Raw genomic sequence first — 25,859 nt, 5'->3', positions numbered from 1 at the left:
CAACACTTACTACCAACATGAAAATGATATGAGAATTAAGTAGATGAGTTGATTTTGATCCACGTTGAACACTGTAAAAGTATGAGCTGTTGTAATTCAAAAGTGAAGGCTACGAGATCAAACAAACCCTTTCGAGGTGCGCGACGAATATTTTGTCGTTTTAGTTTCCTGCATGATTAAGATTGGGGGAGATGGGAAGTAATGAAAAGAATGGGTCAAGAGATGGAGAACATGTATTCCAACCATTGGGAACCCCGCGGCAGAACAACTAATTACGACGACGCTTCCTACGAGCAATACACTGTGCATCGATGTCCGCAATTTGTGGGCTAAATTTGACCAATCAGCAACTTTAAACTAATTAGTAAATTGAAGTAGTTCAAAAAATCCCTTATGGCACATGATAATCTACAGAATTATCAATGCGCGCAATTATTATTTGGCAAATGAAGAAAAATCAGTAATTAATATTTGGTGAAATATAGCTCTGCGACGTTATCAGTTTATTGTAGTTTGTGAAGAATGAAATTAGAATTTTACCGTGGTTAGGTTAATTAAACAACATAGCATTTAGCTCAAAAGCCACTCACATTAATATTCACGAATAAAGAATGCCAGGGTTTTGGACCAGGTTCGTTTGTGCTAGTGAGGCAGACATTAAGGCACGGTTTAAAAAACAATGAAAATCACTAAAATTTTAGTTCACCGGAAAGGAAAATCACGCCGAGAAGAATAATTGTGAGATGCGACACAGGGCTAGAACCAAGATGCGTCAATAGCCACGGATTTTCTTATGCATACAAGCATATGCATGCATACTTATGCATACATATTATTACTACTATTTTTACATCTATTATTGTATTGTTTTTCCATTTCCAAGAGTTATTTTTCTCATTTGATATCCATTGATACCTCTTTCCCATATACATGCCGTTCATGAACACTTTTGTAGGTTTTATTTTACTTTTTTAATGTATGTAATATTTGGCATATTTCTTGCTTGTCATTATTATTGCGATGCGTTTTTTCCAAATTATAATTACTGATTTTATATTATGCCATATATTATACTTAAAAATCCACATTGGATACAATAATTAATTTTTCCTAAAATGATTGTAGCAAATAATTTTCCTAAAATGATTGCTACAATAAAGTAATTTTTAATAATATCATTGCTTTGATAAATTGCGTTAAATAACACGATGCCAAATAATAGCGTAGTGAATCCGCCAACTATAATGAGTAACAATGTTTTATAGAAATTTTTCGCGAAATCTGCATTTCTTAGCGAAATCACCATGAATTTCTCATGCGGACTCCAGCAATTGCGTATTTCTCGAAGAGTTTTAGGTAATAAATCAAATTATTCATATTTCGCACTTCCCTTCAAATAGTTCTACTGAAATACGTGTTGGCGTTCGCGCGATTGTGAAGGAGAGTCATCTCGTAGGTCTTTTCTGAACTGAATATCGGTGTTCGTTGACCCATCCCACTACGTTATCGAGCTCTCCGTGCTACTCCGGCTCAAGAGTTCTGAAATCATTCGGTAGCTTTCGTTTTCGCTGGGGGTCACTGTCGCTGCTCGGCAGCATTGAATGCTGGCGAACGTGTTGTGTCTGCAGATGCTGGCCGTGAAATTTGGTTTTATGGCGAAGAAAATTTGGTGAAATTACATCTGTTAAAGTTCTGGTGCAGCAACGCTCAGGATTTGTTATTTATATGATGGAGATATCGTGCCGAGGATAATATACGGGGATTGCACCGTGGGATTTTTAAGGTCGGAGTTATTTCCCTCTCTTTTTTATATGCAACATCAAATTATTTTCCGTTTCAAGTCCTGTTTTTTTTCATTTTTTGGCTTCCCCTGATATCTCTCGGGAAAGAGTTTACCCGCGTTCGTATTCTATTCAAATGTTTGATATTATTCAATTTTATTTGGCTCTGTATAATGCCGGCTGTATTCTGACAATATTTAGTTGTCATGTATTCCTTTTTTGTTTGTTCTCTTGCGTTATGTGGCATTGTTAACTTAATATGTATTGTCTTGTTTCTGCACATTCTTCTTTAATGTGGAAATAAAAATGACTGGCCACCGTTGTTGTTCCTTCTGTGCATGACATTTGAATGTGTAGCCTTATATGTTTGGTGTGTTTGCCCAGTTTCGCAACTGTATCTATGCGTTTTTCTTATGATTAAAATACATAATCATGGATACATGGATGATATGAACCGGCGAATAGAATGAGTAATTTCCTTAACACTGGCTTTCAGTTCATCTGTTCCGAGTTGTCCTAATGTACTTGTTTTTGTCTCATGTTTGCATTATATTGTGTTCAGAAATAGAAACCACATTAGCCTTAATTGTCTGCTTTCTTGGACAAAGATTTCCGGAAAAGTAACGCCAGCTTTTCAACTCGATTATATTCTATCTTATCTGTACATAAACGATTACCTTCATGTGCTTATTAGATGTTAGTACTCTCAATTTCGATTTGATTAACGTCCCCGCGTGTCTATTTGTGTCAAGGAGAATCCTAGGCCAGGATTGTAGTTGAAAGTTTAACTTTTGTGTCTATTAATATAAAAGAGATTTCATGAGATATTAGATACATGAAAGGAAAAGCAAAAATACTATTGTTCACGGTTATTGAAATGGGTGAGAATATTTGCGTTTTCAATGTTTATATACTTTTTTGACTCGTAAAAACGTAATTTCAACATTAAATGGCATGGCAGTAAACATTAATTATTCCCTGTTTATATTTGAAACTTTATTCTTTGTGAAAATGGGCATATTTTAATTTTGGTTTTAGTTTGATGCTTCGAATTTTGAGGCTATATAGGTTTTTATTGAAGGCGAAAGTTGAAGAATACAATTTTTATTGTGATTTGAGAAATATTTTTCTGTAGCAGCAGTGAAATAACGTTTTCCTCTAAAAATTGATCATAATAACTATTTTAAATTGCGTGGAAAACTTCAGATATATTACCGAGTAGCCAGGATGTCGTTCTGTTGCCTTGTATTGGGTAATTACTGAGATTTATGTCTGAATATTTTAGGTATGCATTATAACGTTTCTTCATATGCTAATTTTAGAGTATCAATATGACGAAGGAAAATGTAAAGAGCACTGAAGGATACACTCGATAGCATCAGGCTTGTCTACGTGGGAATTCATCTTGAATTAAAGAAGAATGCTTGATATTTTCCACACACTTTTATTCGATACTATTAGTTTCTGCTCAGGCGTCATCTTCAGGGAGAAGCAATTTTTGACTTTGAATTTTAATAGCTTGAAGTTCGTGAATAATTTTCGTAGGTGCGTATAATGTCATAATGTATAATAACTTCTAACATTACCGTGTTCACACGATGAAAAATGTGTGCCGCAATTATGCTAAGGGTCAAATATATTCGGAAGGAGAAGCGAATCAATGACATCTGTTGTTAATTTCTAATTAAAATTGACACTTGTCACTTCAGGCACCCATCCTAGCATTCAGAAAAATGGATAAAACATCTTCAAAGAGGGTCGATTGAAACGGATCCCGGTTGGCAAATGAGGGCTAAATTATCCTCTAATCTACTTGTGATCCCTCAGTTAAAGCCATGGATGCTGTAGTAGTGGAACGGACGTGTTCCAATCTACGGCGCGCCGGGTGGGCTCATCCCACGGAAGAGCTCTCTTAGTACAATACGTGTACCTCCAGTATAAATATTCTACATATGCTGGAGCCGTAGTGGTGATTAGTTTTCGCAAGTCGGGTACCGTTTGTTAAATTTTTAAGATCAAGCCCGAGTCCGAAGACAGGGGGCTACCATTTACTGTGTGTCTAGAAGGAAGTCCGAAAGCTGATGGTTACCTATGCATAAATGTAGTCCCTCCCCATGGGCTACAACCTTTGTGCATTCTGGTGACCCCTAGAGCTGTGCTGATGGGAGAAATGATATTTTCCTCTGGTAGGGTCATCCATGCCAGATAGGTCGAAGGGTAAGAGCGGTACGAAAGTTAGTCTGAGCAGTGCCTGTTCCTCAGTGAGGCAGCTGCAAAGAGCCTGACCCAGTGGCGAGGCAATTTCAGTGATGGTGTTACACTAAAACCACTAATGATAAAGGCAACGGGCAACCACCTCAAATATTTATCCCATTCTACTATAATGAGCATAGATATGAAAATGACCCCTGGTAACTACGGGGCCTGGCCCAATCGGCGGTGTCGTTCCCAGTAGCGGGGGAGGCAAAGCTTCCGCATTCGTATCTCACGAAATCCTTGCAAAGAGAAAGTGGTAGCAACACAGAAGAGGATTGAACCAGTTATAAAGGGAATCGGAATGTGAAGGCGATGTAGATGACTGGGAAAATTAGTAAATATGAAGCAAGAGATCGAGAGAGGAAATATAGATGTTTTAGGTCTGTGCTAGGTGAGTTGGAAGGATAACGGGGATGACTGGAGTAATATTTATACAGAGTATTATACCAACTGAGGGGAAGAGAGCCAGCGAGGGATGGCAATAATATTTGAACAATTGAAGACAAAGGCCGGAATATGCGTACTTAAGATAGCGCAAGTAACGGATGTAATATTTCTAGTAGAAGTAAAAGCGGAACCGACGAAGTTGGTCATTGTTCAGGTATGCATGCCACGAAGAAAATATAGGGAAGAAGAAGTCGATAGGGTATACGATTGGTTAGAGGAAAGCCAGTGTTTCTGAAAGGAAACATTAGATAGTGATTGGAAGCGACGGTAGGCAGTAGTGAGGTAGAATTAATTGCCTCAATTCACAAAAACTAGCCTCCTCTAGGCGGTTCCGCTAGATCTTTTTCTCAAGTTTAATCCAATATAACGGTGTCATTAATATATTTTTAGGGATGCGCCATTAGGGATGGATGGGAAAGGAAGGGTGGAGTAAAAACCCCGGAATTAGCCTACTTATAGTGAAAGGCGCGAAGGGGTTTGTGTTTAACGTCCCATCCGATGGATGGCGCACTCGCTCAAAGTGCTCTTCACAAAGTACCTCAAGTAGGAATCGGGATAACATTGAAAAATATCTGCCGCCTCCGGGATTCGAACCTGGGCCTACCCGGTGGGGAGTCTGTATGTTAGCCACCGTACAATCTCGATCCCCACGCTAACTTGAATTCATCCAACTGTGTAAGAGCAGATCTGTTTTTTTTATTATTTATAAAGATACAAATATATAAATAAATATACATATATATATCATAAATGGTTAAATATTCATTCAACTTAATTTGTTTGCATAGTGCAATTTAATTATTAATATTTAAAATGAAGAAGCGAATTTCCTAAGATTTGAATCGGTATGTGTGACAACTGAATGATATACTTCTTTTTATGCATCTCGAGTGTTAACATATTCAATTAGTCTGCGTGAAAATAACTACGTATAGGGCTCGATTCTGAATAATCTCGATATGAGCTTTTCAGTAAATAAAAATTCATGATCATATGTTTAATATATAAGTACATCCTCTGCGTGAAGAATCCGCTCGCATCATTTCATAACCCGCCTTAGCATGAGATTGGAGTAAAACGGCGCATTAGATTTTTGGGAAGCTGCTGCAATAGGTGCGCCTGTATCAATAATATAGTCACCTTCTGTAGGAGACTATTAGGCATTTATTATTCGTGGTGATATATGCTTTGGCTTCCAAGAGATCACTTCAAAGCTGTTTCTTGTAAGTTAGTAATGGTTTAATTTAATGGTTGTTTCTTTTAAGTAAGCATTTGTTTGGCTGCTGGCAAAGATACATTTTCGAGAGATTTATTAGCATAGATCATTATAGTTACGTTCGGTGCATGATGGTCATAATGAAGAACTGCACTCATTAATCACAGTGGGGTTCAATATCTTCGGTGACTTGTCGTTTTCTTGGTAACAAGACTTTTCATTGGTTTTCCGATCCCCATTTTTGTGCTGTGTGTTAGCATCATTATATTATATGCCCATAATTCGGAAGGGACAACAGCAATTGTGATATCATGGCACCGCTCGATGATGTCAAAACTTGCGCCGACGCCGGATTTCTCTCAATTCCTATGTTCTCCCATATTATCCTACTCAGAGCACTCACAATATTGCTATTGGTGGTAAGGACGACCAGATTTCTCAAACACCGAAATAAAAGAGCAAGCCCAAGCTACGAGGGCTTACTATACTGAGATTGTGTGAAAAGAACTTCATCTCCAACCTGGATGTCTTTTTATTGCTTTATTTAAGCCTTTAATCGAACATTCTTCCTTGAAGTGCATGCAATTGTCTTCAGTCGAGTGGTTTATTTGAAATGATCTCACGAGTTTGCTGTATGAGTCTCGTAATTCATTTTTATTTTTGCCATTATTTGATAATTTTGTGTTCCAATAATTCCTATCTTCTCAATTGCACCAATTTTGCTGATGACCTCGACGTATGTAAGAACACATTCCCATAATGAGAGCTCAGTTGCGCTTCCCTTGTAGGCCAGTGTTTGCCAACGTATACGGTTCATCCTAATGGGATAGGTACCTGGGACTGAATTATGGGGTCCAATATCAATTTTTATTTTCCAGGGCGCAAGTATATTAACAGGGGTTGAGGAATAACTTCAGAGAAAGACACAAAAATGAGATACGACAGAAGGAAAATTAGTCATGCGACACTCTCATACGTACATATTTTTACATTTCGACGGTCATTGCGTCTTCGTTGAAAAATATTTTTCTTCGTCATATAAGTATATACATATGGGTCGCGGTTGTCCAGGGGGTAGAGCATTGGACTACTGACCGGAGGGTCCGGGGTCCAATTCCCGGGCAAGTCTCTGGGCACCTGCAGCTCCACCCAAGCTATGTGATTTTTTGGGTACCAGATCCTGCTGGGAAACCATAACCGGCACAGGGAAAGGAACTGGCCCCCTTTACCCTGATGTGTGAATTTCACGCGCCGCCGGGCTTAGTACTGGGTGAACTCTACCATCACCCTACCAAACCGAACTCCGGGTTGATTACTGTGTTTATGGTTTATATTATAAATATGTATTACTGTGTTTATGGCTATATACATATATATAGTATAAACCATAAACACAATAATCAACCCGAAGGTCGGTTTGGTAGGTGATGGTAGGGTTCACCCAGTACTAAGCCCGACGGCGTGTGAAACTCATACATCAGGGTAGGGGGGCCAGTTCCTTTCCCTGTGCCGGTTATGATTTCCCAGGAAGATCTAGTACCCGAAAAATCACAAATCACATAGCTTGGGTGGAGCTGCAGGTGCCCAGAGTGCCTAGCCCGGGAATCGAACCGGGCTAGGCAATCTGATCGGATCGGGACCCTCCGGTCAGCAGTCCAACGCTCTACCCCCTGGATTACCGCGACCCGATATATTTATACATATATATATATATATATATATATATATATATATATATATATTTATATATATATATTTATATATATATTTATATATATATATAAAGATCGGAAAACCAATATGTACACGTACTGGCTGTGGGAATATGCGTGTGAAGGGATAGGAAGAGAAGAGAGCGAGGAAGAATTACGGGAGTAGTGGTGATTATTTATTCGGATGGAAAAAAGGGTAAATGCATTCGCCTTTGTAAAATGAAGAGCATTGGTTGCATGTCAAAAGATAGATAACGATTTTGGAGACGCAATTAGCGTGGGAACGAGTTGGGGAAGAAATGAAGGGATGTGGGAAGAGGGGAGGAGATCTGATAAACAGGCATGTTTTACATCTGGGGCGGTTGCAAGTAGGGGAAAGGCGAGGGAATTAGTGAGGGGTGCGCATAGGGTTGGTGGGTCCCAGAATGTTTCTGAGATTTTCAGGTCGTCTGTATGCGAGAGAGGGGCATTTGGGAAGTAGAGATGGGTAGCGTAATCACCGTGTAAAATAGGAAACTGTTGTTTAAGAAAGGTTTTCAGTCCATGGGATCGTAAGAAATAGGTGGTGTAAATGTTATGTCCTGCGTTAGACATGGGGTTAGTTTTCTGTGATGCGTAAGTTCAGGTGGAGCGGAGGATTTTATTTTGTAGGAGCTTTTCTGGGTCACCGAGTTTGTGAAGTGCATTGTGTAGATTGTGTAGGTATTTATAAGGGGAGACTGTGGTGTTGCAAATCCGATGTACGCGGGTAGAGAGAGAGTTGAAAATCTAGTATTTGGTGCGAGCAGGGTGACTGCTGGTGAAGTGAAGGCATTGCTGATGGTTAGTGGGTTTGGTATGTACTGAAGTAGTAAATTTCTTGTTGTGAAGTGACATGCCTGGGTCAAGAAAGGTGGAATCTGTGACGGAGGAAGTGAATTTCACAGTGAAAGAAGATTTTAAGATCGATAAGAGATGGTTGAGGGACTCCGAGCAGTGTGTCCAGAGTATTAAAATGTCGTCTGTATAGCGGATCGAGAAAAGAGGTTGGAGGGGTTGTTGTGAAAGGAAAGTCTCTTCCCATGGAGGCCCATGAAGATACTATATATTTATACGAGGGTTGCTATTTATATTTTGAGCCTAGACAATACTAAGTGCTTTAGGCGCCATCTGACGTTTCCATCTACTCTTTCCTTATCATCAAGCTTCACGCGAGTTCAAGTTTGCACTAGAGTTTAGACAGCACTCAAGACTGAAGGGGCTGCGGAAAAATCATTGATTTTATAGGTATTTGTATAAAAATAAAGATCACCATTAGGTAATAATAATATAGATAATATACGAGGGTAGTTAGAAAAGGTCTCGGAATCACCACCAGATGTTAGTGCTAGCGCCACGATTTTCCCGCGTGGAAATAGGTAATCCTTTATGAGCCAATTCGTAGCGTCAGTGTCTTGGTAGAGATTGTGGTGCGGACACCTCTGTTGTTGTTCCCGTGTAGTGATTTGTGAAGATGGAAAAAATTGAGATTCGAGCGATGATTAAATACTTCACAAAGAAATGTTTGAAAAAAAGAAAATTCATGCCGACTTTCAGAACACTCTGGGGAACTCTGCTCCTTCATATGCAACTGTTTTCAAGTTGACAAACGAGTTTAAGTTTGGTCGGGACAGCTTTGCTGATGACCCGGGTAGTGGTCGGCGAAAATGTACCACCACCCCAGAAATCATTGCAAAAGAGTATAAAATGGTTATGGAGGATCGCCGACTGAAAGTGCGAGAAATCGTTAAAGCTGTAGGGATGACATCTGAACGGGCATATCACATTTTAACAGTGGAATTGGACATGAGGAAATTATAAGTATGTACACATACACGTATATATGCTTACACAAACTCATAGACACTTTCAATTTTGTTTTTTGGACGTTCCGGTGGCGCAACCACCTTTTCCTTTTTCAACGGAAGGAAGAAGACTCCCGAGTCTCCTCCGTTCCTTATGGTAGTGTGTTCAATTATATAAATACAGTTATCAACCTGCAGGTTTGTTTGGAAGGTGATGATGGATTTCACCCAGTACTAAGCCCGACGGTGTGTGAAATTCACACATCAGGGAGGGGGGCCAGTTCCTTTCCCTGTGCCGGTTATGGTTTGCCAGGAAGATCTGGTACCCAAAAAATCACATAGCTTAGGTGGAGCTGAAGGTGTTCAGAGAGGCTTACCCAGGAATCGAACCCGGGCCCACCGGTCATTAGTCTGTCGCTCTACCCCTGGACTACCCTGATGTGTGAATTACACACGCCGTCGGGCTTAGTACTGGATGAACTCTACGATCACCTATCAAACCGACCTTCGGATTGATTATTGTGTTAATGGTTTATATTCATATGTATAAAATGTTTTTTGAAAAAATTACACCTTTAGGTACTACGTCTTTTAGATACATGTAGTATCGTGAAACTATTTTTAAAAAATATTTCAATAAGAATTAAAAAAATCAATTAAGACTTATGCTTCGGTGGTCCCAACCACCTTAAACAGGTTACGAGAAATAACTGACGGAAATATCAGAAGTAGAGTGGAGATTGGTTGGGGGGATAAGTTTAAGGGGTGGGTCATACGTAATGGCTGATTGAAGGATCAAGAGAGAAATGTCTTAGCTAATAGGCAAGGGTTAATACTGGAGGATGGAATGATTGGAATAGCCAGATGCAAGCTTAATGTACAAACAAACAGCTATCTTCATTTCATTAGCTGTCATCCTTTCTGCAGTAAACAGTTACTCCCGTGTTCTTTTTATATCCGATACCACCGCATCTGCAATAATTCTAACTTCCTAGATAAATTCCTGTCAAGGTTTCATGCCTCTTTCATCCTACTTGTTTGTCCGAATTCCTTTTTGCACAAAAAATCATGAAGCTTAAATAATCCCTCTAAAATATCACATTTGAAGTAAAATGACACTGTTCATTTACACAACCTAATTCCATTGCGTGCAGTCCCTAAAAATTAGTCGTAGAGATGTTTACCCCATCCTCTCCGGCAACGAAACCACCGCGTACCGACTTTCCAAATGCCTCTGTAACATTTAAATGTCTAGCAAATATTTCAAATTTATATCCACAAGACCCCTCTTTAAATATACACCCAATGCCCAAAATCTCTCCGACTCAATGCAATCGTGCTGGATGCAAAACCTGTCCTATCCTTATCACAAATTTCCTTACGCAACAGCGCTTTCTAAAATATTTCCTGTCCTTTCCGACTTCTACCTGTACATCTAAAAATGCCAATTATGACCTACAGTTTAAAATCTGACCAGCTTTTTATATTGGCCAATGCAACACGCCCCTCAATATTAGAATTAACAATCACAGAACATCTTGTAACCCATCCTCCCCATTCGCCTCCCAGTTCCCAGGCGCGCAACTATCCACGGCGAAAGTTTTGATTTTTACTCCCAAGTATTTATTATTTTCTCCCTCCCATCAACAGCCACACCAATCCAATTAAGACGCTAGAATTAGCTTATTGCGGGAGTGACTAGCCGAATTTATGAATAATCCACAAAATATTTAGTTATACGAGGTTCGTATGTCTCGTAGGAATCCGCCTGATTTTTTGAGATGGCTTGTCCGGGGTTGATTTTAAAAGTAATTTAGTTAATGCTGGGAAATTAGTTACATTTACTATGTATATCTTATTTTCGCAGAATTGAATTAATTCATAAGCTGCAGTCGCTTTACATCAAGAGAAATACCGATTAGGTAAAATTATACCTTGCTTTTCCACGTGAAAGTGTATTTGTTACAGATAGGTTTTTCGTTAAGCTTATTCCAAAATTGAGTGAGAATTGTTGAAGTAATATTTACGCTTGCATTATAAACACTTAATTTCATATAACTGGTTGCTTGAGCAGTGAATTTAAAGAATAGAGTCATTTTATAATGAAAAATTATAACTTAGTGGTTTCACAACATTTCAGCATAACTTGAAGATTACGTTGCACGCCGAAACCCGGGCGGCGTCTATGTTAATAAAATACTGTGAAATTAGAAGCTAGTTTTTCATACCCTGGTCTACCGAGTGTGTATTAAATCTTAGGTCAGGTATTCACGTAAAAAATGCGATTCGGTCAGAGTGGGTTTTTCCGCAGATTTTTTAAATATTCGATAATATTCATCACTTTGTATAAAAAGGTATTTTAGGTTCTCTTTGCGTTTAAATCAACCACCTGGGAATGAAGCTGCTTTTTTCTGGGTGTTTCCTGTAATAGCTGCAATTCTAAATCCATCCGCCCAGTCGGTGCATCTTAAAGTACTAGCAAAGAATCATTGATCTAATCCGTAAATAGATTAAAGGGTGTACACGTTAGTACTATTAGTGTACACGTTAACTGGAGATATTGTATGTATAAATTTCATTTATCAACACAGGTATTTATCCAAGTTACTTAGGTATTTTAAATAGTTGTGAGTCTCCAGGGGATGTGATGCTTGAGCAATGAAATCAAGTTAAGAAATATGATGCCGGAAACAAACGGGGAAATGGGCGCTGGTTGCAGTTTTTAAGGGTATAATATTTATATGAAATCAGGATAAATATCAGTATTGCCGCTGAAATATTACCTGCCGTTTCATAGACGACGTAAAGCTATTATGGACCTCGACTCAATAACTTTTCTCTCAACATTTTTCAATATCGTGCGTCATGCGATGCGTTGAAACTGGTCGTACCTGGTAAAAGATTTGGCGGAAAGACACATCGTTTTGTTTACCTCAGTGATAATGGATTTTCACAAAGTTATCCAATGAAAACATCCAATATATTAATTTCTGCCCTTTAAAGTGATAGAAAGCACGATCAAATTAAAGTTGACAGTCCTTTATTTTCTCCGAACTAATCTGTCAATAACTTGGTAAACTAATAACCCTGCAAAGTAGATGTAGCGTCTCTTCGTATGGTTCAGAGATATTTTTTTCATTCGTGATAGAACGTATGTATTAGAGCATCCATTCGATTGGCGAAATATTTTGGATGAACTGGGACGGTTTGGAGAATAATGGAATCAATTCATGACCGCTTTCCTTGGAATTCGTGGTCATGTAGAAATGAAAACAGGCACTATCCCTGTGGAGGAGAATTTCGAATGTTTTAATTTATCGTCTTGCCCATGCGAACTTTTCCCCCTACTCCTCATCGTACACCAGGGGCATGGGACCGTGGACCCCTAGGGCCTGGTGTGCCACTTATGGGATTTTCGTTGAATTCTCAATGGGGAGAACCAACACCCGTGCCAGATGTTACTCAGGTGGGGGCCTAGGATTTTGCAGATGAGAGAATAAAGACAACAGAGTCGGGTAGAGCCTGTCATTACAGGCAAGTTTCCATAGGTAACGAATACTATGATGTATTTCATCATTAAAATCATTTAAGTACCTTATGTAGAAATCCTACCTCTGAACTCTCTGTGAACATAATGAAACTCTCAGAATTCATATGGTGGAAATGAAGATGGCCTATTTAGCCTGGCAGTCCTCATGGTACGGCCATATTGTCAGACAAGTAGACTTGATTCGTAGTTAGTATTAAGGTCCCTGCTCGATTAAATATGGTTATCATTTATTACTTAACTCTGTCTCGTGCCACGGCGACTCGTGAAAACTGGTCTTTCGTATGGACACTTTCTCTCCGCGTAGCACTTGTCAGTTTAAAATCGCTTTCCCATTGAACTATGTTGTCAATCTTCAACTGCTCTTTGGGCTCTCTACTTGTTCCTTTTGCTTCAGTCTCCACCTTTGCTCTTCTCTCATTTCACGTCCAACTGAATCCTATGCATTTCTCATACAGACATTACTGTCACAAATTTTTTATTTCTCGAAATAAGGCGCCAGAGGCAGCACATCTGAACATCTTTTCCCGTGACATGGGTGTTTTGCGTCAGCCTTTCTTTTGACTGGCTAAATATTAATGATAGACTCCCTCGTGCTAGTGCTGTGTGGATGGATTTAATTTGAGTTACGGCTTTCCATGTCTAACCTTGGGAAAAAACCCGGTGATGTCTTGAGAAGAAGTTATATGGGCATTGGCCATTAGGATAAAATTTCATGTGGCCTGCAATGCCTGTTGACCCCCTCAGCCATTGTTTGATGGAATGGCGTTTTCTTACTATAAGCTACGCATCGCGAAATATTTCGCAGCAATATAAAATCCAGGGAGTTTTGACTCGTTGAATTAAAAGGCTCATCGTTTATTTTTTGTTTACTACTAATCAACATGAAATATATTTATGGGAAAATGCGATTCGAATTGATCCTGAAAATGTTTCTCTTGTTATCTTGGCCAAAAGGAGTTAAATTATAGTGTCGTATTTAGGAATGTCCCTTTGGTGGATTGTAATCACTTTTAATTATTTTTAAGATAAATCATACATTTTGTTCAGAGATAATGAAAAAAAACTTTGCTAAATTCACTTGATGATTTATGGAGTGGATTTGATAATGGTATTGATCTCATGCCATCCGCGATGATTAACTCCCACAAAATAAAGCGTGAAGCAATTTCCACAATACATTTTATAAGTTTTTTTGGAAGAAGTTCTTCATTAGTATTTATTTAATAATATTTTTCTAGTGCACAGCTTTGCTTGGTTGATAAGGCTATTTGACAGTTTAGGTCATTTAGAGTTGGTAGAACTATCAAGGTTTTACGTCAAACCTCGGGTGTACTTCTATTAAAGGAGACAGTTTCAGGCTTAACTATTTGAAATTCCATCTTGAACTTGATTAAGGAAACAATTCCACGGAATGACTTTTTGGAATTTTCGTTTATTTTCTCTTGTTCGTTGTAATTATTTTTTCGAACAACTAATGCATTTTAACAACCATGTGGAGATTCCACTTCACACCGCGTGATGATCCTTTGTCAGTATCAGTGACTCGGGGTTTGGAATTTTTCAAGAAATCAAGGTAGGTTCTACTGAAATGGAGAAAATGGGATTTTGATGAGGTTAATCCAATTTCTCATAGCTTTTCCTTACCTCACGTTGAACTGACGGTGCTGCATATACACATTTATTGTTGGACCATAACTATTTATTCGCCGATATTTGTTATCTAATACGTTTATTCGGAGAACTTCTTTAATGGCCAATCTCTATAAAGCTTTAGTGAAACATTGGCGCTAACGAAACCACATTAATTCAACAACTTATCATGTAGTATGAAGTTTATCATGTATTTTAAAGTAATTTTTGTTGCTTAATTACTTGATATTTGTTAATCGTTTTGACGTACAAGTAATTGTGGCAAAGAAAAGTAAACTTTTTAAATCTAATTTACTTCTGTTATCTCTGAACGCTGTTTATTGAGTCAGTAAAAAAATGCTAGAAGGTATTTGCCGTAAACCATCGTAGCCGGAATCGCGGTTCATATATCGCTAATAATGTTGCTGCGTTTCGAGATATTTAACTAGAAGATTTTTTTAAGACTGCATGACTAGAAGATTTGCTTGATTTTTTAGTCGTTACCTATATTTAAGAGACTGCTATTGTTACTGAAAGTTATATTTTGGTGCTTATTGGATCAGCATTAGCCAACGTACGGACTCACTTTCGAAGCTCGAAGTATTGCTCCAGAGGAGATTGTAATGCTATTCCTGCTTCTTGAATAAATGTCGGCATTTAAAGAACCATACCACTCTAAATTTTTCATCTTTAATTTTAAAAACGTAATTTTTAAGACTAATTGTGTATATAAATAATTTTAAGTTCAGACGCTAACGGCTACTTATCAAACTATCACAAGTGCATCTCAAATTTTCTGTTCCCGAAAATTTAGTGTTTTTTGGCTTACTCCGTCGAAAGTTTTCCCATTATTGGCTTGGAGGTTTATTTGTTTATATTTCTTGCCGTTAAAGCAGATTTAGGATAATATGAATAAATAAGTACAATAGTTATATTGGTTGAAGAAATGGAAAAATTGAAATATTATTCCGAAAATAATATTTTGTTGGAGATTTAGTGTAGCGAAATTCTTAATTTTCACTAAACAAATTATGTCAAGCGGCGAGTGGTATTGGATTACTAGCTGCTGAATATTAATTTATTTCAATGTTTTATTCCACATTGTAGCAATTTTGGACCGCATTTAACCTAATGGTTGACTAATAGTGAAAGATTTTCTTAATACTCTTCTAGTGTATTCTTAATATTTATTATATCTGAAAGTGAGCAGATGTCAGGATCTTCCTTGGTAAGGGTGTCTGGTATAGATTTTACCGCAGACTGCCGCTCTCCATATTTTAATCGTTCCATTTTGGTTTATTTTTTAAATGTTTATCTGTAAAACATTTTACGATCGGTGTGTTTTGTTCTTAGGCGGATTTCATCTTCTCCAAACTCTTGAAACAACGTCAGAGACCCTGCAGCGAGAAATTAATGCAGAAATTTTTAGAATCGGCGTTTAGTTAATGGTTGCTTTGAAGGGCTGGGCGAAAATGGTGTGGTAAGAGTTTTACGGCGGAAGATCAATGCTTTTCTTTGCTAGGCGGAATGGATATTATTGAATACGATGAGAAATATTTGTTGCCAACATATGAGCTACAGATTTAACGAAGCCTGGTCAACGAGATGAAAAAAAATTAGTAAGTTTAAAAAATTAGTAAGGAGAAGTTAGTAAGCGTTAAACCCACCACCTCACCCAAAATAACTGCTGAAACTTCTCTCCAAATAAGATCCGAAATGACTTTTCGGTGTACAAGTATACTTTTAGTATACCCAGGGCAGTTAGCTTTTTGAATTATAAGAAAATTACGAATTTTCTTAATGCCGAAATCTGTTTTAGTTGTTGTCTTAATTGTTCTGTCATTGTTATACTTGTGTGTGTTTCAACTGATGTTTTCCTTAGCAGCACACTAAAATAATTTGTTGCAAATGGAGTGACTTCTATGATTTGCACGAGGTTTAGGTTGGTTTTTATCCGAGTTCTTGCAGAGTTTATAATTTGTTGGTTTGTTGGATAATATGAAACCAAAGGGATATTTGAATATTTCGCTCGTCTCGTTATCGCCCAATTTTATAATTTGACAGGCATTTCGTTTAGATTTTATGAAAGGAAAATGTATAATACACGTTATGTGTGAGTGAACTGTATTAAGTTTTTATCCTGTATTAGTGGTGTAGTAGCCTATTGGTAACCTAATGGGTATTGCGTTTGGCTACTAACGATGACTACGATGGGTGAACATTACTTTCCCGGTGACTATAGCCACCCCCAACTTTCTCAAGCTTATCAAGTACCAGATTGTCCTAGGAAACCCCTTAAGACCGAGAATTGAACTGGACACTCTATCCAGGAGTGTGAACTTCACGTTGTAATAATCGAGGTGTAGGGAGCTCTGCCCTTGCCTATTAAACCTACCTTCCGTGTTCATTGCTATGGTTTTATATAAAAGAAGAACCATTTTTAACTACAGGATAGAATTGAAACACAAATATTTAGTTAAACCACGCAATATTTGGGTTTTATTTAGATTCAATTTGAATATGTTCCATAATGTGACGCTTAAAAGGAAGAATTTTTGTAGCCAGAAGATTATTCAATCACCGTAATGATGTTATAATTATTGTTGCTGTTTTCAATTCATTTTTAGCATTTTCTCGGAGTTACATTTTCAGAGAATTCAATTGAGGCTCTTCAAGATTAATTAGGTTTCTTACCCTTTGAAAGATTTGTGCGTCTTAATTACCCATTTTCTATATTTTCAGTGTGAGAGTACCCAAAGGAGCCACCGTGGAGAGTTTTCTGTTGGTTTAGGATATAGCATTCGTTTCATGTCCATCGAGCCAAAGAGGGGAAGCTTCCCGTGAATAGAGTAACTGCATTGAGGTCCATTGTGATTAACAAATGTCGCGAAGAGTTGGTTTGATAAAGATTATTCTCCGTAATATTATAACAATCTGAACCATCTAGAAGGTGAGCTAATCGTTGTTAGGCAGCTTATCAAAATTTGGCTGTTTATGGTAATAGTACTTACCTTACAAAAATTACTTGATGTTATTATGTTATCCCATTCGATAATGGCTAAGTTATTGTGCATTGTTACATTTTCACTGAAATTATTTAATATACAGGAATTTTCTCATGTAAGAAAGGATGCCCCAAAAAATCGAAAAACATAAACCTTATGAACTGAAATTGATTCAAAACTCAGTAAAGCATAATCCAGGAAACCTCCGTAATGAGGAGAGTGCTTTTCGATAAAAGGGCGTCTTAGTTTGACAAGTTTGGGTTTCCTCCATTTTCAAAGCGCTATATGGACGATTCTGGATGTCAAACATTTAGAAGCTGATTTTTTTAGTTTAAGTAAGACTAATATCATATTTATAGTGCTATCATAACTTGTGCGACAGCAATAGTCAAGGTCTGTTTGTAATAGTGAATTGCTCGTAATCTGCCCCATGTGGGCAAGTTACTCTTAGGAAAACAACAAAGGTGGACAATATCTGCAAATGATAATTTCGCATGCAATGATTTCTATTACCCTTTGTGTTTGGATATGTGGCCCTGGTTAGGAACAATTTCGCTGTCAATATTAAACCGAGTTCTTGACAAAAAATGATTATTTATTTTTAATAAAAAATAAGCGCTTAAATTTTTAAGAACCACGGCGGGAGAGAATGAATTGCATTAAAACCGAGTGATTATAATGCATATTGTGGCATATTCGATTGATTTGGGTATTTTTGTCAATTTTGACAATAATGGATTGGATCCATTGATAGTTCCTCGCATTCATTTCTCGAATTTCACTCTCGCTAACATTAGTAATCACAAAGTTGGCTCCTTAACCATATGCAAGTTTAAATCAAGAGTACAACTGCGGGAAACGCCTGCAAAATATGCGTATGTAAAATTTGTTACTTAAGAATTTTAAACAGGTTTTCAGCTCATTGACGTTAAACCCCATAATTTCCATCCCTGTTTGGTCCTCTGGTGTCAATCTGATAACGATTGATGGGTTTATTTCGGAAATCGGTCTCTAGTATGCAGCATTTTTTGTCAGGGCATTTATATTCTCCTCCAGCATGAGTTCGCATCCTATGAATGACCACCTGGAGCCACAAGCAGTTTGTTGGCAACGCGTTTAAAAGCAGGTGCGCACGGAAAAGATTGTTTGTTTCTCCTTTGTGCCTCATTCATTATCACATTATTCATTATCGTTTCGTCGTAATCTGTTATGACGCTAACCGAGCCGTCATGAGTTGCAACTGTTGCGCGTTTAATTGAGGAGGGGGCGCCCGTTTTCTTCTCCCTTCATTAGTGTTCTTCCTCCTGCAGTCACTTCGCAAGGTCTTAAATCGGTGAAAATGAGAAGGTGGAGATTTTTCTTTAGCCAGCTTCCACAGTTAACGGGCGTTCTCATCAAGACAACCACCAGGTATTTTGAGAAAGTCCCAGTAGAGTTAAGTTTTGTCAAAGGTGTAGAAAAAATATCAATTATTAGAACGGTTGGTATCGTGTGGAACCGCAATTAATATTAGGGGAGACGGAGTGAGATTGTGAGCACTTACCAAGCCTTTGGTTAAGTGGCCAGCCAGCCTAGTTGTCGTCATAGTTAATACTGTTGAGTGAACTGCTAATAAACGGATATTATTCAAGTTTTTGTGATTTCTATTTCCGAGCGTAAAATTTTTCTTCTTTTTTGAGATTTATAGATGCGTATGCATATCTAATTCATCAGTCAAAATATGACAAACACGTTTTTCGATATGCCCACTACCCTGCTATCTTTGTAACCTTAATCCAACGGTCGTCCAGTACCTTTTTGTGAAATCTTTCGATGTTATCGGTGGTTGTCGCAGTTTTTTGCCGTCTTGAACGCTCATCATCAGCCAAGCTGGAATGGCGACGTTTAAATAAAGCAGCCCAAAATTTCATGCTACAGTGTCCAACTCGTATTGGATTTGCGTAGGCGTATTGCCTATTAAAAACAAATTATTTAATGACAGCTAGACTCACAGTTTATTCCATTTTCACAAAAACCCTCACAGCGACTTACTCAAACAATTGTCAAACAAAAAATGAGTGTCTCAGTCCAAAATGGCTGAAAGCTTGGCGAGTACCTTCCTAGGCCTACGCAAACACATGCAGATGTCTGAGTGAAAATAATATATTTGCGCTTTTATCTAAATTTCTTGTTTTGCAACGGAATAACATTTAGTACCATACATATCAGCTGTTTGAGTTCATATGGATGATGAAGACAAGTTTTTCATCTGCAAATTGCACAAAAAACCTTAATTTTCAGTTATTTCCACCGCTCATCTATTGGCACATTTGTAGCGAAAACGCTGTACTCTGCACAATTAAAGTAGAGAAGTTGATCTAGCAAAGAAAGCAATAAAGCGACCGTCAGAAAAGAGATGAATCCGCCAAGAAAAATCAAGCAAACCTTTCTAAATTCTTGGTGAAACCTGATCATGCATAAATGAAAAATAATTGATGCTGCAGTTTTGAAGTTCATTGTGGATAATTTCAGACAGTTTGAGATTGCTGACAGTTTGGAGTTCCAGAATGTGTGTTCAGCGTTGACCATACTGACGATCATCCCCCTCATTCAACCACAATTGGACGTGAGCTGGATGCTATGAGCAACTTTTTACGCCAGAAACTTATCCAGTCTTTAAGACTGAAAGGTAGGCTCTCGAACTTGAAACGCAGTAGATCACTTTTAAGCTGTCAGTTACTCGCATTACTTGATTATTTCAATACACTACATACATTTATCGGACCTGGCGTTGCAAGACCGATGCTTGTCAGTAGTTAATCTTGAGAAGTTTGATGCTGACCATAATTCTACTGCAACTGAGCAAATAATGCCCAATGAGTTTGAGAAATATGGATGGTTTAGATACCGAAATTGTCCCTTTACTACAACTGATAGAATGATCAAAATACCTCCTCTATCAAATATATTGTTATAATTCGGCTCACAGTTTGGAGCTTTCAATCAATACAGCTCTTTATGCGGAAAGAGTCATTAAGAGTCTTATCTGTCATGCACACCATATCGCTGGTTGCATCCAGTTATCAACAGCTATCTTAAGAAAAAATCAATTTGATCGAGGTTGTTTCGTCATAACCTCACTTAATTGAAGAACCCATTTCAACCAATTTTTTCTGGACTTGTAGGGATAAACTGTGGTCGCATTTCGCCTGCACTTGTCCAATGCAGTGTGGAAAGGAGTACGAGAAACACACAAAAACCGCTAAATAGATTACCACTCCTCAAACCATCAGCAGAGACAGCAGTAGCCTTGAATGTCGAAATTCTTGTTAGTGTGAATCTTATTATTCCATAAATTTCTGTTAAGAAAGAAGTGTTGGCTTCAAATCATCTGGGGGCCCTTTGCACTAATACACCAGTTTAATACTAAATTTTATATATTCAAAGATTATCTTCTGGAATTCAAATTTAATTACCCAAATTCAACACTTTCTTGCTTACAGTAAATCAAACCAATCAAGATACAACATAGAAACATTTCTTTAAGCTTATAATGGCATTGAGTTTGAAAAATGCCCAAAATGCAATGTGAAGAATGCGATCGACAATAAATGATTTAATATAGAAATTCCAAAGAAGAAGATGTAGTTTCTTGAAGATGTAAGTTTTTAGAATGCGTACATGGTACAGCAAGAGGATCCGATTTTGCAGTGTGCCCTGACACATGACATTGACAATAATCGACAAGAGAACGATTATTCTAAACAGATAGTCCTCGTACGTGGCGATGATCCATTATTTTACTGGAAATAAACAGCAAAATATTGGCATATTTCACGAAAGCAGCATTTAATCTCCGCATTCAAACGAAAATGTTACTCATTTGGTGAAAATACTGACTGACACATTTTAATGATCCAAGCATAATGCAGAAACTTTCATCTGGGCTCGAAAGAACTACATAAATAAATATTTTTCGAACACATACTGAAAGTATATATATATATATATATATACACACAAACACACACACACACACACTTTCCCGGGGATCGAACCCAGGACCTTCCGGTCAATAGTCCAACGCTCTACCCTGGACTACCGCGACCCTATATATATGTGTGTGTGTGTGTATATATATATATGTGTGTATATATATATATATATATATATATATAAACACAGATGTAGATTTTTAAAACATAGAAACATAAAGAAAGGACACTCACATATGTAGTTATGGCGTTTCGATGGCACGACCGTCGTCATCAGAATGACGTCCTCAGGGAAGAGCGGAGAGGACATGTACGGGGAAAGGCTGAGGGAAGGAGAGGTATGGGACCAATAGGAAATGGGCGAGAGGGTGGGAGGGGATAAGTAGGCAGCTATTAGATGCATTCAGTGGGCTTGGTTCAGCCCGGGGGGTTTAAATGACTGGGACGCACAGGTTGGCGCCATCTCGTGGGTTCTTACCTCTATGATACTTGCAGATTTGGGAAGGGTTTCAATCACCGAAACGGAGAAGCAGTCATCGGAAGATTGGTTGTTGAAAGCAGTGTAAGTAGGGATGGGATAATTGAGGAAGGTGGGAGATTTGGTGGAATAGCGGTGGTTATTCATGCGGAGGGAAAGGGTGGTCGTGAGAGGCGACATATAATGTTTTTTGAGGTGCAGGTGGCGTGGGTTGGGAGATGGTAGTAAGGGAGGTCGAGGGTCTTAGAAGGTAGCGGCATTTGCAGCGTGGGCGGTTGTATGGAGCGGACAGGGGCGGGGAAGAGACTCGGGTGCTCGCAGATGGTTTTGTCGACTTGAAGATGACTCGCAAGTTCGACGGGCGTTTAAACGAAACCGAGGAACAATGTAGGAATAAAAGTGATGTGGACTGACTGTCATTAATAATTGGCGGTTTGAGAATATTATTGTTCGGTAGTTTTTCTGGGTACCCACATTTTCTGAGAGAGTCATGTAGCTGGTCCATGTATTTCTGTTGGGAGGAAGTGTTGTTGCAGAGACGGAAGCCACGGACTGAGATTGAGAAGGGGTTGGAGCGTTTTGCATGAGATGGGTGACAGCTATTGAAATGAAAGTATTGTTGGTTATTGGTCGGTTTAATGTGGATTGAGGTGTTAAACTTATTGTTCTGGAGGTGAATGTCGATATCTAAGAAAGTGATATTCGAGTCAGATATACTATAGATGAAAGATACCGAAGAGGAGGAGTTGAGAGAGGAAATAGAGGAGGATAAAGTTTCGCGTCCGTGGGACCAAAGGAGGAAAATGTCATCAATATAGCGGGCCGAGAAGAGTGGGTTGAGGGTTTGTTGTTGCAGGAAGTTATGTTCAAGTTTACCCATGAAAAGATTGGCATATGCAGGAGCCATACGCGTGCCCATTGAATTGCCTTTTATCTGCAATTATATTTTGTCTTTAAATTGGAAAGCATTTTTGGTGAGGACGATTTGGCTAAGTTTGACGAGGAAATCTGTGGATGGGGTGTGTGGTGTGGGTCGTGGGGAGAGGTAATATTTCAGGTCTTCTAAGCCTTCTTTGTGGGGAATGTAGGTGTAGAGAGATGTAACATCTATTGTGGCCATGAGATTGGTCGTGTTGTGCGGAACTGGGATTGAGTCTAGACGTTCCAGAAGGTGGTACGAATCTTTGATGTAAGAAGGGAGTGAACTGTCCATGGGTTTAAGGTGGTGATCTATTAATGCGGAGATTCGTTCAGTGGGTGAGTTGATGCTGGAGACAATGGGGCGTCCGGGGTTATTGGTTTTGTGAATTTTGGGTAGCAAATAGATATGGGGGGTCTAAGGATTTGGTGGTGAAAGAATGGATATTATTTGGGAGAGAGACCTTATTTGGGACCGAAATTGGATAGAAAATAGAGTATATCTTTTTGATATGCAGGGTTTGGATCTTGGGGCAGGGGGGCATAGCAAGAAAGGTCGTTTAATTGGCGAAATGCCTCAGCGTCGTAGTCTTTTTTGTTTAGCACGACAGCGGATGACCCTTTGTCCGCCGTCGTGATTGTTATATTTTTGTTTGACGCTAAACGTCTGAGAGCTTGTCTCTCAGAGAGGGAAAGGTTATCTGGTGGCTTTAGGGAATCTATAAATTTTTTATCAGAAATCTTTGTCAAAAGGAGATTGATAAAGATTTCAATTGGAAATCTTTATCGATCTCCTTCTGACAAAGAAGGTGGTGAAAAACCCACTCGCTGCTTTTCCAAAGCTCGGGCCGTTTTCGCCATATTCTCTCTCTTAGGCGTTCCATAACCCCCTGGCAGTACTTCGTGTTGAATGTCTGGCGTTTAGATCGGTATTCGTGATGCACAACCTCCTATGAATCGAAAAAACTACCAACGTCACCTTGACATTCGAGCGAACTTGTCCAGCATTTTTTGGGGCCATGTTTCACCAATTCATTATGAATATTGCACCTTTGTTTCGATATCATATCCATAAAACGATGATGCATCATCTGTTATGATCCTGGAGCAAGAGGTTTCATCCTCTTCAGCTTGATGAAACAGTTCCTAACAGACTTGAACTCAGTGTTGTTTCAGATCTGCTGTCATCAGTCGAGGCACGAATTTGGCGGCGACTCAATGCATCCTCAATTTTTCAGCCAGGATTTCATAGCACGAACCAAACGAGATGCCACACTCTTCTGCAAGTGCCCTGACAGTCAAAAGTCGATTTGCACGAACGAGATCGTTTACTTTTTCGATGTTGGAGTCATCAGTCGGCGTCGATGGTCTTTCGGAACGCTCATCGTCTTCCACTGTCTGCCGCCCCTTTTTGTACTGGGAAAACCACTCAAAACACTCTCCGCGGTACGTTTTATAGCATCTTCACCATAAGCCTTGGTAATCAACTTAAAAATTTCCGCGAAGGATATGTGAGTTTCACGTAGAACAACGCTGTTCCTTCAAAGAGCTAATATCCGCGGGTGCGATTTTTCGCCACACTCTACGAACTCCCCTTCACATAACCACCGCAACTAATCAACAAAACAAGATATCAACAAAGTGGTTATTAGCGGTTATTCAGTACGTTTCCGTGGTCATAACTCCTCCAAGTGGATTATAAAATAACCCACTGGGGGCGCGCTATTCAAGAAGTTCGAGAACCTTTTGAACAAACCTCGTATGCATCTCGACGCAGAAATGTTAAAATTTTGTAATAAGGGATAAAAAGTATAGTATCAATAGCATATTTCAAGTGAATGTCGACTCTAAAATAATTAAGGCACAATAAACATCCACGTTTAATTATTTTTTAATATTTTGCGAAGTACAAGTTTTGAAAAGCAGGAGACGATACGATAAATTGCAATTTCGATGTTCTGTCGTTTGCTGCGTACCGAACACGTCCCGTCTTTTGTGAATTTATGTCAACAAGGTTTATGATGCTGAAATCACCAACAAGTTTAACTTCGTGTTTAACCGTGGTTTGATACATTTTACTGTCTTCCTAGGATCATACTTAACACTTTTGGCAGGCTCTAGCCCTTTAATTACATTTGAGACCACTTGTTATCCATAAAATATCCCTAGGACCTTACCAAATTATCTCCTCGAGAATTCTCAATGCCAAAATTGGTGGCCGAGTTGTCCCGTTTCAAGTACGTGTGTACGACGTCAAGCCTCAACCCCTGGAAATTCTGGGGAAAGGCTTTCATGTATGCACCGATGAATCAAATAATCCGATGGCATTTTTTGATGTATTTAGTTCATGTCCTTGATGTCTTTACTCATTATTTGTGTGCTCACTTCAGAGCCGGAAGCCAGAGAATTAACATTGAAATTCGTGAGGCTTAAGTCCGTATCATTTACATGAATGTAATTCACGATATGTATGCCTTCTTCACATGGAATCTCTTTCTTATTCTTTATTTTACCCGTATTCCATGTGCTTTTAATATCTTGCTAAATTCAAGTAAATGATATTTCTATTAAAAACATTACTCCTATCCAGTTAGTTGTAGGCGGCCCTTGAATTCGGCCTGCACTTGGGAAGTTGTTTTTTTCGCTTTATAGACTTTTACCTGAGAATATGCTGTTCAATTATAAATGGGGCGATTGAATTTTATCTGCTTATTTATCACTAGGAAGATGCAAGGATGGCTTTTTGGTGATTGGAAGTATGTATTAGAATTTCATGTTCTTAGTTATTAGCATAAATCGAAAATATTAAATAGGTGCATATTTAGTTCCTGGAGACGTCGATGTGAAATTATATTCGTTTCTCCTTCACTTTTATAGTAGATTGGCCACCCACTGGGAAAACTGAGATGCCTGGAATCCGTCAGGTTTTTCGAAGGCCTACGGGGATAAACAGGAGTTCCAATCAGTCACCAGGAAAAATCTGGGTATTCTTTCGTTGCCCAGAAATGTTAAAAATAGTCCACTGACGATTACATTACTTATTTGAATGAAACTGGAAAACTGAAATAGG

At 38.6% G+C, this 25,859-nt stretch overlaps 1 protein-coding gene across 1 annotated transcript in view; it reads left to right on the top strand.

Annotated features, from left to right (window-relative positions):
- The first annotated feature begins 1,542 nt into the window (after positions 1-1,542).
- LOC139685722 (FYVE, RhoGEF and PH domain-containing protein 2-like) overlaps positions 1,543-25,859 on the top strand; it is a 97,107-nt gene continuing 72,790 nt past the window's right edge. The window contains exon 1 of the mRNA XM_071582755.1: positions 1,543-1,783. The gene's annotated coding sequence lies outside the window, so the exon portion shown is untranslated. The remainder of the gene's footprint in view (positions 1,784-25,859) is intronic.

This window comes from Hetaerina americana, unplaced genomic scaffold (assembly GCF_022747635.1).
Source record: "Hetaerina americana unplaced genomic scaffold, ioHetAmer1.1.p SCAF_12, whole genome shotgun sequence".
In the NCBI taxonomy this organism is placed as follows: Eukaryota; Metazoa; Arthropoda; class Insecta; order Odonata; family Calopterygidae; genus Hetaerina; species Hetaerina americana.
This window is presented reverse-complemented; position numbering and strand designations above follow the sequence as displayed.